This window comes from Hordeum vulgare, chromosome 6H (assembly GCF_904849725.1).
Source record: "Hordeum vulgare subsp. vulgare chromosome 6H, MorexV3_pseudomolecules_assembly, whole genome shotgun sequence".
Taxonomy (NCBI): domain Eukaryota; kingdom Viridiplantae; phylum Streptophyta; class Magnoliopsida; order Poales; family Poaceae; genus Hordeum; species Hordeum vulgare.
Genome location: NC_058523.1, coordinates 6694770 through 6709195, shown reverse-complemented (window position 1 = coordinate 6709195; position 14426 = coordinate 6694770). Strand labels below are relative to the sequence as shown.

The following is a 14426-nucleotide window of genomic DNA, read 5'->3' as shown; positions in this document are numbered from 1 at the left end:
TGGATACCGGTTGCTAAGTGATTAGTAGCACGAAATGAAAGCTACGGCATAAACAAAGACTAGCTAAAGGCGAGGTGACGATACGTGTTGGAAGTGTTTCCAAGGTTGATATGATCAAACATCGCACGCTCCCTCTGCCATCGGGATTGGTGTTAAACCTAAATAATTGTTATTTGGTGCTTGCGTTAAGCATGAACATGATTGATCGTGTTTATTGCAATGCGATTATTCGTTTAAAGAGAATAATGGTTACTTTATTTGCTTGAATAATCACCTTCAATGGTTTATTGAATCTTGATCGTAGTGTTACACATGTTCATGATATTGGTGCCAAAAGATACGAGGTAATGATGATAGTACCACTCACTTGTGGCACTGCCGCTTGAGTCATGTTGGTATAAATTGCATGAAGAGGCTCCATGCTGATGGATCTTTATACTCACTTGATTTTGAATCACTAGTGACATGCAAATCATACCACATGAGCAAGGCCTTGTTTTCATTGAGATGAAACAAGATAGTAACTTGTTGGAAGTGATACATTTTGATGTATGCAGTCCAATGGGTGCTGAGACACGCAGTGGATATCATTATGTTCTTACTTCAATGACGATTTGAGTAGATACAAGAGTATTTACTTAATGAATCACAAGTCTGAAATATTGAAAAGTGCAATTCTGTTTCGGAGTGAAGTTCGTCGTAACAAGAGGATAAACTGTCTACGATATGATCATAGAAATGAATATCTGAGTTACGAGTTTTGGTACGTAGTTAAGACAATGTGGAAATTGTTTCGCAATTCATGCCACCTGGAACATCATAGTGTGATGATGTGTCTGAACGTCATAGCCACGCACTATTCGGAATGGTGCATGCTATGATGTCTCTTATCGAATTACCACTATCGTTTATGGGTTATGCATTAGAGACAACCGCATTCACTTTAAATAGGGCACCGCGTGTTTCCGTTAAGATGACACAGTATAGACTGAGGTTTAGAGAAATCTAAACTGTCGTTTCTTGAAAGTTTGGGGCTTCGACACTTATGTGAAAAAGTTTCAGTCTGATAAGCTCGAACCGAAAGCGGATAAATGCATCTTCATAGGATATCCAAAACAGTTGGGTTCATCTCCTATCTCAGATCCGAAATCAAAGTGTTTGTTTCTAGAAACGGATCCTTTCTCGAGGAAAGGTTTCTCTCGAAAGAATTGAGTGGGAGGGTGGTAGAACTTGATGAGGTTATTGAACCATCACTTCAACCAGTGTGTAGCAGGGCGCAGGAAGTTGTTCCTGCGGCGCCTACACCAATTAAAGTGAAAGCTGATGATGGTGATCATCGAGCATCGGATCAAGTTACTACAAACCTCGTAGGTTGACAAGGTCGCGTACTACTGCAGAGTGGTACGGTAACCCTGTCTTGGAGGTCATGTTGTTGAGCAACAGTGAACCTACGAGTTATGAAGAAAGCAATGGTGGGCCCGGATTCCGACAAATGGCTGGAGGCCATGAAATCCGAGAGAGGATCCATGTATGAAAACAAAGTGTAGACTTTGGAAGAACCACTTGATGGTCATAGGACTATTGAGTAAAGATGGATCTTTAAAAGGAAGACAGACGACGATGGTGATAAGTCACTATTAAGAAAAGCTCGACTTGTCGCAAAGATGTTTCCGACATGATCAAACAGTTGACTATGGTGAGACTTTCTCACTCGTAGCGATGCTAAAAGTCTGTTAGAATTATGTGAGTAGTTGTTGCATTATTTTTGAAATATTGCACATAGGATGTCAAAACATTGTTTCCTCGACGGTTTCCTTGAGCAAACATTGTATGTGATACAACCAGAAGGTTTTGTCGATCCTAAAGATACTAACAAGTATGCAAGCTCCAGCGATCCTTCAATGGACTAGTGCAAGCATCTCGGAGTTGGAATATACACTTTGATGAGATGATCAAAGATTTTGGGTTTGTACAAGGTTTATGACAAACTTGTATTTCCAAAGAAGTGAGTGGGAGCACTATAGAATTTCTGATAAGTATATGTGGTTGACATATTGTTGATCAGAAGTAATGTAGAATTTCTGTGAAGCATAAAAGGTTGTTTGGAAGGAGTTTTTCAAAGGAATACCTGGATTGAGCTACCTGAACGTTGAGCATCAAGATCTATGGAGATAGATCAAAACGCTTAATAGAAGTTTCAACAAGATGCATGCCTTGACAAGTTTTTGAAGGAATTCGAAATAGATCAGCAAAGAAGGAGTTCTTGACTGTGTTGTAAGGTGTGAATTTGAGTAAGACTCAAAACCCGACCACGGCAGAATAAAGAGAATAGACGAAGGTCGTCTTCTATGCCTTAGTCGTAGACTCTAAAGTATGCCATGCTGAGTACTGCACCTGATGTGTGCCTTGCAGCAAGTCTGTTAAGAGGTACACAGAGTGATCCAGGATATATAAATCACTCCTTTGTGTCCCTACCCATTTTCTTTTAACCATGTTATATTTCGTGAGAATCACTCCTTTGTGAACAAACCACATATAAATCTTAAACTTCAGAGGTACTTTGATTTTCCAAATATGTGGAGAGGTAGGTATCAATTCGGCATTGATTAGGTCCATATACCTTGATTTCACTGAGAAATTACAGTTTGCATTTAACTTCCAATAAATTGTGTCTGGTTGGTCCGACAATTGAAATTCCATCAACCGACAAACCAGATGGAGCCCCTCATTCCAACGATTTCCAACCAGAAATCTCCTAAACAGAATATTGAGATGTGTCATTTGCGTAATTGTAGCAACATAAGCCTCCTTACGTTTTACAATATTATACAAAGCCGGATACTATGTAGCTAGAGGCGTCTTCCCTAACCACGTGTCTTCTCAAAACGTGGTTGTGTTACCATTCCCAACGTGAAACTTCACTCTGTGGAAAATGTTTCCTTTATTCTCACTGTAACTTGAGTCAATGTCTTGGTTTGTAGGTACTTATTATGCAAAATTTGTACCCTTGTACTTATTACTATCATCATTGTGCCAGAAAAATCAGGATCGATAAAAGTCAAGTATTTTTCGTACCCCTACTGGTACTTCGAAGAATGATAATGAAAAAATAGGCAAGCTTGTCAATACTGAATTTATTAACACTAGCCACCCACAGTAAGACATAAGTTTACCCTTTCAGCAACTTAGTCGTTTTTTAAAACAATCCTCTATACACTTTCATTCCTTATTTGTAAACTTCCGATGATGAATAGGGATGCCCATCCAAGTAATTAAGCGAAAGAGATCCCATCTCACATCCGAATAATTGTTTGTAGGTATCCTGTTCTTCCTTGACACGTCCAAAGTAGAACAATTCACTCATTTTAAAATTAATCTTGAGTCTGGATAACTGTTCAAACAAGCATAGTATAAGCTTCATATTTCAAGCTTTTGCAAAATCATGTTCTATGAAAAGAATTGTATCATCCGTATATTGCAAGATGGACACACCTCCATCTACAAGATGTGGAACTAGCCATCCTACTAGGTCATTCTCTTTAGCACGACCTATAATGATTGTCGGCATATCGGCTACAATGTTGAATAATATCAGGGACATCGAATCTCCCTATCCTTTATGGTTTTGAAAATAATGATCTATGTCATCATTCATCTATGATACTATACACTACTTTATGTCATGCATGGCAATAAATAAGATCATATATGATACTACTCTATGATACTATGCACTATGAATATACTCCCTTCGTTTCTAAATGTAAGTAATTTTAGAGGTCCCACTACGGACTGCATATGGATGTATATAAACATATTTAGAGTATAGATTCACTCATTTTATTTCATATGTACTCCCTCCGTTCCTAAATATAAGTCTTTTAAGAGATTTCATTAGATGTCTACATACAGAGCAAAGTGATTGAATGTACACTGTAAAATATGTCTATATACATCCGTATGCAGTCCACTAGTGAAATCTCTATAAAGACTTATATTTAGGAACGGAGGGAGTAGTCATTAGTGAAATCTCTATAAAGACATATATTTAGAAACGGAGGGAGTAGTATCATATAGTAATGTGATATGCATGATTCTACTATATGATACTCTCCACTATGAGTAACCTGAAGGGAGAGAGGGTTAAATATCATGATACCGTATCATACATATTAAATGATATACTACTATGTATCATGCATAACAATAAATGAAGTATCGTATGATACTAATATCTGATACTATACACTACGGGTATAGTATCATACACCACAATCATATATATGCATGATACTAGCTAGTATATGATACTCAATAACCAGCCGTGTCTTTCGGGTCAAAGGGAGCTAATTGGCTTGAGAAAACGTGGGGCGTGTAAGTTTGAACAGATCTAGATGAATTGGCCCGGACCGAATTGGTCGCCAAGACTAGATAAATATAATTGAATACAAATCCTATTCTGTCTCATCAACTCTTTCCTGCCAGGTACGGTTACCCAACACCCACAATCCACCTTCATGCTATACTAAACCAGCGCCTACCTAGGCACCAGCACACCGGCGGAGAGATTCCGATCTAGTGGTAGCGATGGCTGAGCTTGCCGGAGGCGCCGTCCGCTCGCTGTTGGGTGTCATCCGTGACGAGGCTAAGTTACTGGGGGCCGTCGGTGGCGATGTGCAGTTCATCAAAGAGGAGATGGAGAGCATGAACAGCTTCCTCCTGCACCTCGCCAGGTTGACGCCCCCCAAGGGGGAGCACAACGAGCAGGTCCGCTCCCTTGCCCAAGACTGCAGCCACTGCATCGACGTCTACCTGCAGCGCAGTGATCCGGCGGTGCACCGCACCGGAGGAATCCTGCTGCGTTACGTGTGGTGGGTGCCTTGGTTCATGAAGAAGACTGTCGCTCAACACCTCGTAGCAACCCAGCTGCGTGACCTCAAGCCCCGGGCACGTGATGTGGGTGAGCGGCGGACCAGGTACGGCGTCGAGGTCCCAGCGTCATCAGCTTCGTTTCAAGCTGCTGCTCCGAGAGTTGCAGCTGCAAGAGGCTATGACTTGGCAGAAGACTACAACCGGGCGAGAACTGATGATCCATGAAGGGAGCAAGCGTTTTCCGAGCCTCGCATTTTTTTCAAGTGCACCACAAAGCTAATGTACTGCCTCGAACACCTCCATGAGGGTGAACCATTCCAAGTCATCGCCATTGTAGCACCAGATGAAGAGGGTGGAGGAGAAATTATTGATGAGGCGTTGCTTCATGATTCCTTCCTGGAAAAGTTCGATCACATCTTATCTTTACATGGGGACAGGTTTATTTCTGAAGCAGATCCAGTGTACATGTCTTACTCTTGCCTGCAAGAACCCTGGGATTTTCTTGGCGGCATCCTCGAGCAGCTGGAAGGGGAAGTCGACGAATCGGTGGTAGAATTTTGCGAGGAAGAAATCGACGAAAAGACTGGGAAGATCGAGGAGAAGATAGAAGAGTACCTGGAGAAAGCTGGTAAGAAATGTTACTCGGTTGAACCCATAGGAGTACTATGGGGCATCTTGCGGATGCTGCTCCAGGCGACCACTGCCGGCGCGGATCAAAATAAAACCCAGGAAAAGATCCTTGATGAGACAGCAGAGATGATGAAGAAGTATCTGGAATCAACAGATGAAATGGGTTCCTGCAGGATTGGTGTCGAGCATCCCCAATATGTAGCCATCCTGCAGGAGCTGCTTCCCAGTGGAGCTTCCACCAGTACATGGGATAGCATCCCCAATAATCTGGCTGGTGAGGATCATGTGGTGAAGAAAATTAAAGACATCACGCTCAAGATTCATGTGGAGCTGCTGCCAGTGTCACTTCACCAGCAAGACAAATCAATGGAAGAATCAGTCAAACAACAGCTATTGCGCGAGGACTGCAGGGAGAGGATTGAACAAGTCCTGGTGAGGATCAAGGAGTATCTGTTGATTCAAGAAACCACGTGGAGGGTTAGAGAGCATCTACAGGGTAAAAGAACACTGGTAATTGTCCACAATGCCTCTAGCTACAAATGGGAAGAGAGGGCAAAGGCATTGCAAGATTTGGGTTGCAGTTCAATGGCAGTGGTAGTTACCACAAAATACATGCAGGGGGCCAACGACTTTTGCTATCAGACCCAACCCATCGTGTACTCCTCTATTGAATACTACCGCGAAACAGCGCTCCAACTTACAAATCGACATGTGAATGACGACAAGGAGTACAGCTCCGAAATCTTCCGTGAGATTTTGGAGAAATGTAGCCTGGCGCCATTCTGCATAAAGATGTTCATCCATGCTCTGTTTATCAATCCAACGAGAAGCAGAGAAGAGCTGGACAAATTGAGCAACCACCTTGTGTTCCGAGGAACTGTGGAGACTAATGGCTACAGGATGATCAGCTTCTCGTACAACGATCTGCCTAGAGAATACAAGACCTGCTTGCTGTATCTAACCATCTTCCCTAAAGATTGTTAGATAAAACGAGATCAACGAGACACGAGAGACACGGATTTTTACGTGAAAACCCTTGCGGGAGAAAACCACGGACGCACGAAGGCGCAATCACTATGAGGATGGAGTATTATAAGCACGAGACGACATACCGTCTTTAGGTGCGACTACATGGAGTATATATGAGGGGCAATACATGAGAGTCCTTGGAGGACAAGTAAACGAGTTGTACTCGTACGCGTCGGTACCAACGCAAAGGTCCACACCATTTGTACTACATCTAGTCCAATACGGTAGAATTTGGATCACAATTTAACAATCTCCACCTTGAGCCAAATTCCCTTCAGTAGTCGAAGAAAGTGAATGACTCCATCCAAATCAGCTTAAACACCTTGTGCGTCAAAGTCCATAGGACTAGTGAGAAATACCAACTAAGCCTGAGCAAAGCTCAAACTTATTGGTAGGAACTGGCTTTGTCATCATATCAGCTGGATTATCATGAGTACTTATCTTGCATACCTTCAAATCACCTTTAGCAACAACATCTCGAACATAGTGAAATCTGACATCAGTGTGTTTTGTTCTCTCATGATACATTGGATTCTTTGTAAGATATATAGCACTTTGACTGTCAGAAAATATGGTAGGGCAAGATGAATCTCCACAAAGCTCAGTGTACAAACCTCTCAACCAGATAGCTTCTTTGCATGCCTCAGAAATAGCCATATACTCGACATCAGTAGTGGAACAAGCCACAATAGACTGCAAAGTTGCTCTCCAACTCACAACACAACCACCAATGGTGAAAACATAACCTGTGAGCGATCTTCTCTTATGCAAATCACCAGCAAAATAAGAATCAACAAAACCAACAAGTCCATCTCCAGTTTTTCCAAACTGTAAATAAGCATTAGAAGTTCCTCGCAGGTATCTGAAAATCCACTGAACTGCATTCCAATGCTCTTTTCCAGGATTAGCCATGTATCTACTAACAACACTCAGTGCATAAGATAAATCCGGACGAGAACAAACCATGGCATACATAAGTGAACCAACTGCACGAACTCTAGACATGTACTCAATATCTGCATCTGACTCAGGACATAAGGCTGATGATAATTTGAAGTGTGCAGCTAACGGAGTACTTACTGGCTTGGCATTATGCATATTAAAACGACGAAGAACTTTATCAATATATCCCTTCTGACTGAGATATAATTTTCCATATGGTCTATTTCTGGATATTTCCATGCCAAGTATTTCTTTGTTGCACCCAAATCCTTCATCTCAAATTCATTACTCAATTGCTTCTTTAGTTCATCAATCTCTGACATGCTCTTTGCAGCAATTAACATATCATCAACATAAAGGAGCAAATAAATAGCTGAACCATTAACAGTTTTCAAATAAACACAGCTATCATAATTAGACCGTTTGAAACCTTGAGAGAGCATAAAGGTGTCAAATCTCTTGTACCACTGTCGAGGGGATTGCTTCAATCCATAAAGAGATTTCTTTAACTTACAGACAAGCTTTTCTTTTCCAGGAATAACAAAACCTTCAGGTTGTTCCATATAAATATCCTCTTCCAATTCTCCATGTAAGAATGCAGTTTTAACATCCAATTGTTCAAGCTCAAAATCATTCATGGCAACAATACTAAGTAAAGTGCGAATAGAGCTATGCTTCACAACAGGAGAAAAGACTTCGTTATAGTCAATACCTGGAATTTGGCTATAACCTTTAGCAACCAACCTTGCTTTATATCTTGCCTCATCATTAGGAGAAACACCTTCCTTTATTTTGAAAACCCACTTGCAACGAATAGGTTTCTTCTCTCTAGGTAATCTTATCAAATCCCAAGTGCCATTCTTTTCAAGTGATTCCATCTCATCATGCATAGCAGTCATCCACTTATTACTATCACCGGAAATAATAGCCTCGGAATATGAAGAAGGCTCAGCATTACCTTCAATTTCTTCTGCAACAGATAAAGCAAAAGAAACAATATTGCACTCCTCAATTAACCTCTCAGGTGCATTAGTACCCCGCCTAACTCTGTCACGTGCGAGATTCCAACTGGGCGGAACAACAGGCTGATTTGGAGTGACATGTTCATCATCAAAGACGGGTTCATCATGTGCATCAGCATTTTCCTTATCAGAATTATCACCTGAATCAATAACATGCTCCACCTGAACAGTAGGCTGCTGAATAGTAGACTGTTGTTCACTCTCAATTGGAACATTAGTAGATGCAACATCATGTAACATAGCAGATTCATTAAAGATAACGTTCCTGCTAATAACAATCTTTTGTGTTTCAGGATTCCACAATTTAAAACCTTTAACACCAGATTTGTAACCAAGAAAGATGCACTTAACAGCCCTAGGCTCCAACTTCCCATTATCAACATGAGCATAAGCAGTGCAACCAAAAACTCTCAACTGTGAATAATCAGCAGGTGAACCAGACCATACCTCAATTGGAGTTTTCTTATTAAGAGGAATAGATGGTGAACGGTTGATGAGATAACAAGCAGTGGAAGCGGCCTCAGCCCAAAAACGCCTATGCAAACCTGCATTGGACAACATGCAACGGGCTCTGGAAATAATGGTCCTGTTCATACGCTCAGCAACACCGTTTTGTTGAGGAGTATAAGGAACGGTGTGGTGTCTGACAATGCCTTCAGACTTGCAATAATTCCCAAATTGCTTAGAACAGAATTCCATACCATTATCAGTGCGAAGTATTTTTACCTTATTTTCAGTTTGTCTCTCAATCATAATCTTCCACTCCCTAAAAGTTGAGAAAGCTTGCCATTTATGCTTCAAGAAGTATGGCCAAACCTTTCTCGAATAATCATCAATAATAGTCAACATGTAACGAGCACCACCTAATGACCTTTTGCGAGATGGTCCCCATAAATCAGAATGCACATAATCAAGAATACCTTCAGTTGTATGAGTGGAAGTGTTGAACTTCACCCTCTTGTGCTTGCCGAAGATACAATGCTCACAAAATTTCAATTTACCAGTTTGATATCCTTTAAGAAGACCTCTCTTATTTAACTCTGCCAAACCAAGTTCACTCATATGTCCAAGACGCATATGCCAAAGGTTAGAAGCATCACAACCAGAATTCTTTGAAATAACTGGAGTAGCGTTACCTGAAACGGTAGAACCTCGAAGGTAATAAAGACCATTGGTCGAACTTAAGTCACCTTTCATCACAATGAGAGAACCTTTGGTGACCTTCGAAACGCTATCTCCACCTGAATACTTGTACCCCTTTGCATCAAGGGCACTCACAGAGATAAGATTTCTCTTCATCTTCGGAATATACCGAACATCTGTCAAAGTTCTGATTGTGCCATCAAACATCTTGATTCGAATAGAACCAATGCCTTCAATCTTGCATGGTGAAATATCAAAACTCAAAACGGAACCAGCAGCAGTAGTAGAATCAAAAGTAGTAAACCAATCTCTATGCGGGCACATATGAAAAGTACACGCAGTGTCAAGTACCCACTCATCATTGGTCTCAGCACATCCAGCAATAACAACAAGAGCATCATCGGAACTTTCATCACGAGCAACATTAGCAGAATTTTCACCTTGTTTGTTACCTTTCGGTTTATACGTACCATTCCTCTTTTCCTTGTTCTGCAACTTGAAACATTCTGAGATGTCATGCCCGTCTCTCTTGCAATACCTGCAAGATTGCTTCTTGTCTCTGGATTGCGACCGGCCCCTCTGGCCGTTCTTACTTTTGTCATGGTTTCCATTATGTGAGTTCTTCTCCTTTGTCCTGCCATGAACAGATAATCCCTCGGCTTGGGATGAACTTGAACCATCATGAGGCACCATTAATTTGATCTTCTCCTTAGAGTTCAAAGCTTCATAAACTTCATTAAGCGTGAGAGTATCACGACTGTATAATATGGTGTCTCGAAAATTGGTATAAGAACTTGGCAGCGAACAAAGTAACATTAAAGCAGTATCTTCTTCATCATACGTAACCTCCATTGCAGCTAGATCGGATATGATCTCTTTAAATTCTGAAATATGATTCAAAACGTTACCTCCCTCGGGTAACCTGTGCATGAATAATTTTTGCTTCAGATGCATCTTGCTGGTGAGATCTTTAGTCATGCAAATCCCTTCCAGCTTTAACCATAGAGCGGCGGTAGTTTTCTCGCTCAAAACTTCCTGCAAAATATTATTATGCAAATGGAGTTGAATTTGTGACAAAGCCTTACGATCCCTTCTTTCTCCTCAGCAGTCCAATCCTCAATTCTATTCTTTCCAAAACTATCCAGTGCATCATCATAGTCGGCCTGCGCCAACAACGCCCGCATCTTGACTTGCCACAGCGTAAACCTTGTGTCACGATCCAGCAACGAAAGATCGTACTTCATGGATGCCATGAGTAGATAAATCTGTGTACACAAAGTAGTACAAGCCGGCAAAAAAATTCTTGATAGAATTAATATGCAGAGCAAAGAACTAAGAATAGTAGCACCTGGTAACTTCGGTAGATGTAGCAATTTGAGGAAAGAAAACAAATATGATTACTACTAGTAACCTTCACGTGAGAGAGAGATTGATGGGATGCTGACTTCCTGTGCGTGTGCTGATGGATAGATGGATCGGTCAAAAAATCTCAAAGCAGGAGCAACAGCCTCGCGTTGGCAGATGGAGCAACAGTAGCTTGTGGACCAGAGTAACAGCGGCGGCTCGGTACTCCAGCAGAACTCGGCTTCTGGCCAAGTCGACGCAGCACGCAGCAACAACTCAACGATACAGCGGAATAGCGCACGGCTTCTTGCGGCTGCAGCGACTCTGCTTATGACGCAGCGAACGGCGACAACAGCAGTAGTCGAACTCGGCTTCTAAATCGATCCGGCTTCGGATCGATCGCTAGGTCGCGTCCGGCGGCCAGACACAACCCTAATCTCTCGTCTCAAACAAATCTCGTATGCGTAAAACCTCAGCTCTGTATACCACTTGTTAGATAAAACGAGATCAACGAGACACGAGAGACACGGATTTTTACGTGGAAACCCTTGCGGGAGAAAACCACGGATGCACGAAGACGGAATCACTATGAGGGTGGAGTATTATAAGCACGAGACGACAGATCGTCTTTAGGTGCGACTACATGGAGTATATATGAGGGAAAATACATGAGAGTCCTTGGAGGACAAGTAAACGAGTTGTACTCGTACGCGTCGGTACCAACGCAAAGGCCCACACTGTTTGTACTACGTCTAGTCCAATACGGTAGAATTTGGATCACAATTTAACAGAGATGAGAAGATAAACCGGACAAGATTAGTCCGGCGGTGGGTTGCGGAAAAACTGACAACTGGACAAGACTGGAGCAGTTCAGTTAATCAGGCCGAGCATTGTTTTGATGTACTAACCGATCTACGGCTTCTCTGTGCTCGTGATGTTGATGCTGCAGGGAATGTCAAGAGCATTACGGTGCATCCACTGGTGTACAACTTCATCACCAAGATGGCCAGGAAAGAACACATTCTGGACACACGCCTGTCAAGGCACCTTGCTCGCCACTTCTCTATTCTCAGCAACATCCAGCTCCGTCCTTCAGATAGCATCCTCGACTTCTTGAAGCAACCATCCCGTGCATCATCTCGGTCAAAGCTTGGCAAGGTCCTGGATCTGGAAGGTTGTACTTCCCTGAGAGATAACCAACGCTGGCTCAGGAACGTGTGCACGTCATTCATACTGCTCAAGTACCTGAGCCTAAGGAACACAGATGTCACTCGGCTCCCCAAGGAAATCAATAGGCTCCAGCAGCTGGAGGTGTTGGACATCCGGAAGACTCCAATGAATGCTTCTGCCATTAAAAAACTCATGCTACTCAAGTTGAAGCGTCTGCTGGCTAGTCTCTGGGGCACTGGTGATGGTGGTGACGCTCACATATTCTCCACTCTCCAGATGCCTCGCAAGGTCAAAACAATGACGGACCTGGAAGTGCTGTCCCATATACAAGCTTCCAAACATCATGCTACAGAGCTGCGGGACATTGGCCAGCTATCGCAGCTGAGGGTTCTTGGTGTGGTCATTTATGACTGGAAAGCTCAGATTGAGAACTTACTCCAAGGGATCAGCGATCTGAATGAGTGCCTTAGGTCCCTGTCCATCGACATCAAGCCTCCGCCTTCCAGCAAGGCTGCTACTCCTCCTGACATGCCTACAACCGATGCTATCAATGCATACTGTAAAAACCCACCCAAGCTTCTTGAAAGCCTGAGCATTACTGGGGTCACAATGTATGGGCGCCTTCTTCAATTATTCACTAGAGACAGTGACAATCTTGCCAAGGTAACTCTTTGTAACACCTCGTTGGACCAGGACGACATGCAATCCCTCGCAGATTTGCCCAATCTACGCGGACTCCGGCTCCGACGCGTTAATTTACACACTGAGGGCAAGCTTGTAATCCAGACCAAGGGCTTCCAAAAGCTCAAGTATCTTGTTGTTGAGGGGGGCAGCATCACCAACATTGACTTCGAACCTGGACTTGGAGAAGCTCCTAGGCTTGAAAAGATCGTCTGGCTTATCAACGGAATAGAGTCTCTCTCCGGAATCAAAAACCTTCCCAATTTGAAGGAAATGGTATTTAATGATGGTGCCAGGTTACCAGATCAAGTGAAAGAAACAATAGAAGCGCATCCAAACTTCATTGATAATAATGGAATCTGGAATTGAGTCCACGCAGGCAAGTGCACCTTTGGTTCCTTGATCATTCTTGCTGCCAGTCCCTCTTTTCCATTTCGACCCACATGCACACACAGACAACGCCATTCCAATATGTTTTTACATGTCGAGAATGCCATTTCATTAACAAAATTAAACTGTTAATGTTGTATTGTTTTCAGTCCTCTAGAGCATTACAGTTGCCAATTTAAGATCAGTACCACGTCAAGTTGGAACCTATATTTCACTGGTTTCCAAACTCCATCTACAGATTTCATGGTGTCTTGACTCTTGCCTAGCTATTCACTAAAGCAGCCTTCAACTTTTTTCAGGTCTGCTATTTAGAGGCTGGTGGTACTCTTGATGCAATATAGCATTAGTGGTTTGTTCTTTGAATCAATGTCCGAGTCCTTTAAAAAATCCCAAAAAAACTAGACAGGAAGAAAAAAAAAATCTAAAAATTAGAAGAAAAAGATATCCGTATAATGTATTGCCTTTTTCTTAGTTCTTTGCCAAACCATGAAAAAAAATATGTGCTTAACTTTACTTTATTTCTCCTTTTGTGGGTCGAGGATGGGGCTGGTGTTGTTGGCTTTACAAAAATTGTATTTTCTCTTTTTTTGTGTGGGTTGGGGATGGGGGGTGGAACTCCGCCTATGCCAGTTTAAGGTAACACTTACAATTGCATAGCTGGTTCCAAGCCCGGGAAAAGAAGGAGGGACCAACCATGTTGTAATAGAGGGTAAAGTGTGGTGCTGACTCTGGCCATTTGGTAGTAGAAATGAAGAAATGTTCTGTTCGTCATGAAGGAAAAAAGAACTCCAATATTCAAGCCAAAGGGATTTTCGCTTGGCCCGCAGCTGCAAATAAAGTTTGTATCGACGAAAACTCATTTGAGTCGGTTATTATGGACATCATTTGAGCGTTTTTGGATCTTTTGTCGAAAGCATCCATCGTCTACCAGAAAGAGTATTTTCGTCTGTTGGTTGCTTCGCCGTCGCTGCTTTTCCGGCCTTCCCGACCTCGGTATCGAGCTCTACATGAATGCCCGCACCTATTTTCTCTGTCCCCGTTTCCGGTTACGGCCTAGATCCTTCGATAGCCGATGCCATGGTCACCACCTCGCCGCCGGTAAGCTGTTGGCCGGTCCGCTGGTCCGGCCCGGGCTTTCTGATGAGACTATTGACAGCAGCTAGTAACGGAAATAACAGAAGTCCTTCTAGTGGACTCGAAATG

The 14426-nt window shown here is 42.5% G+C and overlaps 1 pseudogene; it reads left to right on the top strand.

Moving 5' to 3' along the window:
* Positions 1-4587: 4587 nt before the first annotated feature.
* On the top strand, positions 4588-13202 carry LOC123404853 (annotated as a pseudogene).
* The last annotated feature ends 1224 nt before the right edge of the window (positions 13203-14426 follow it).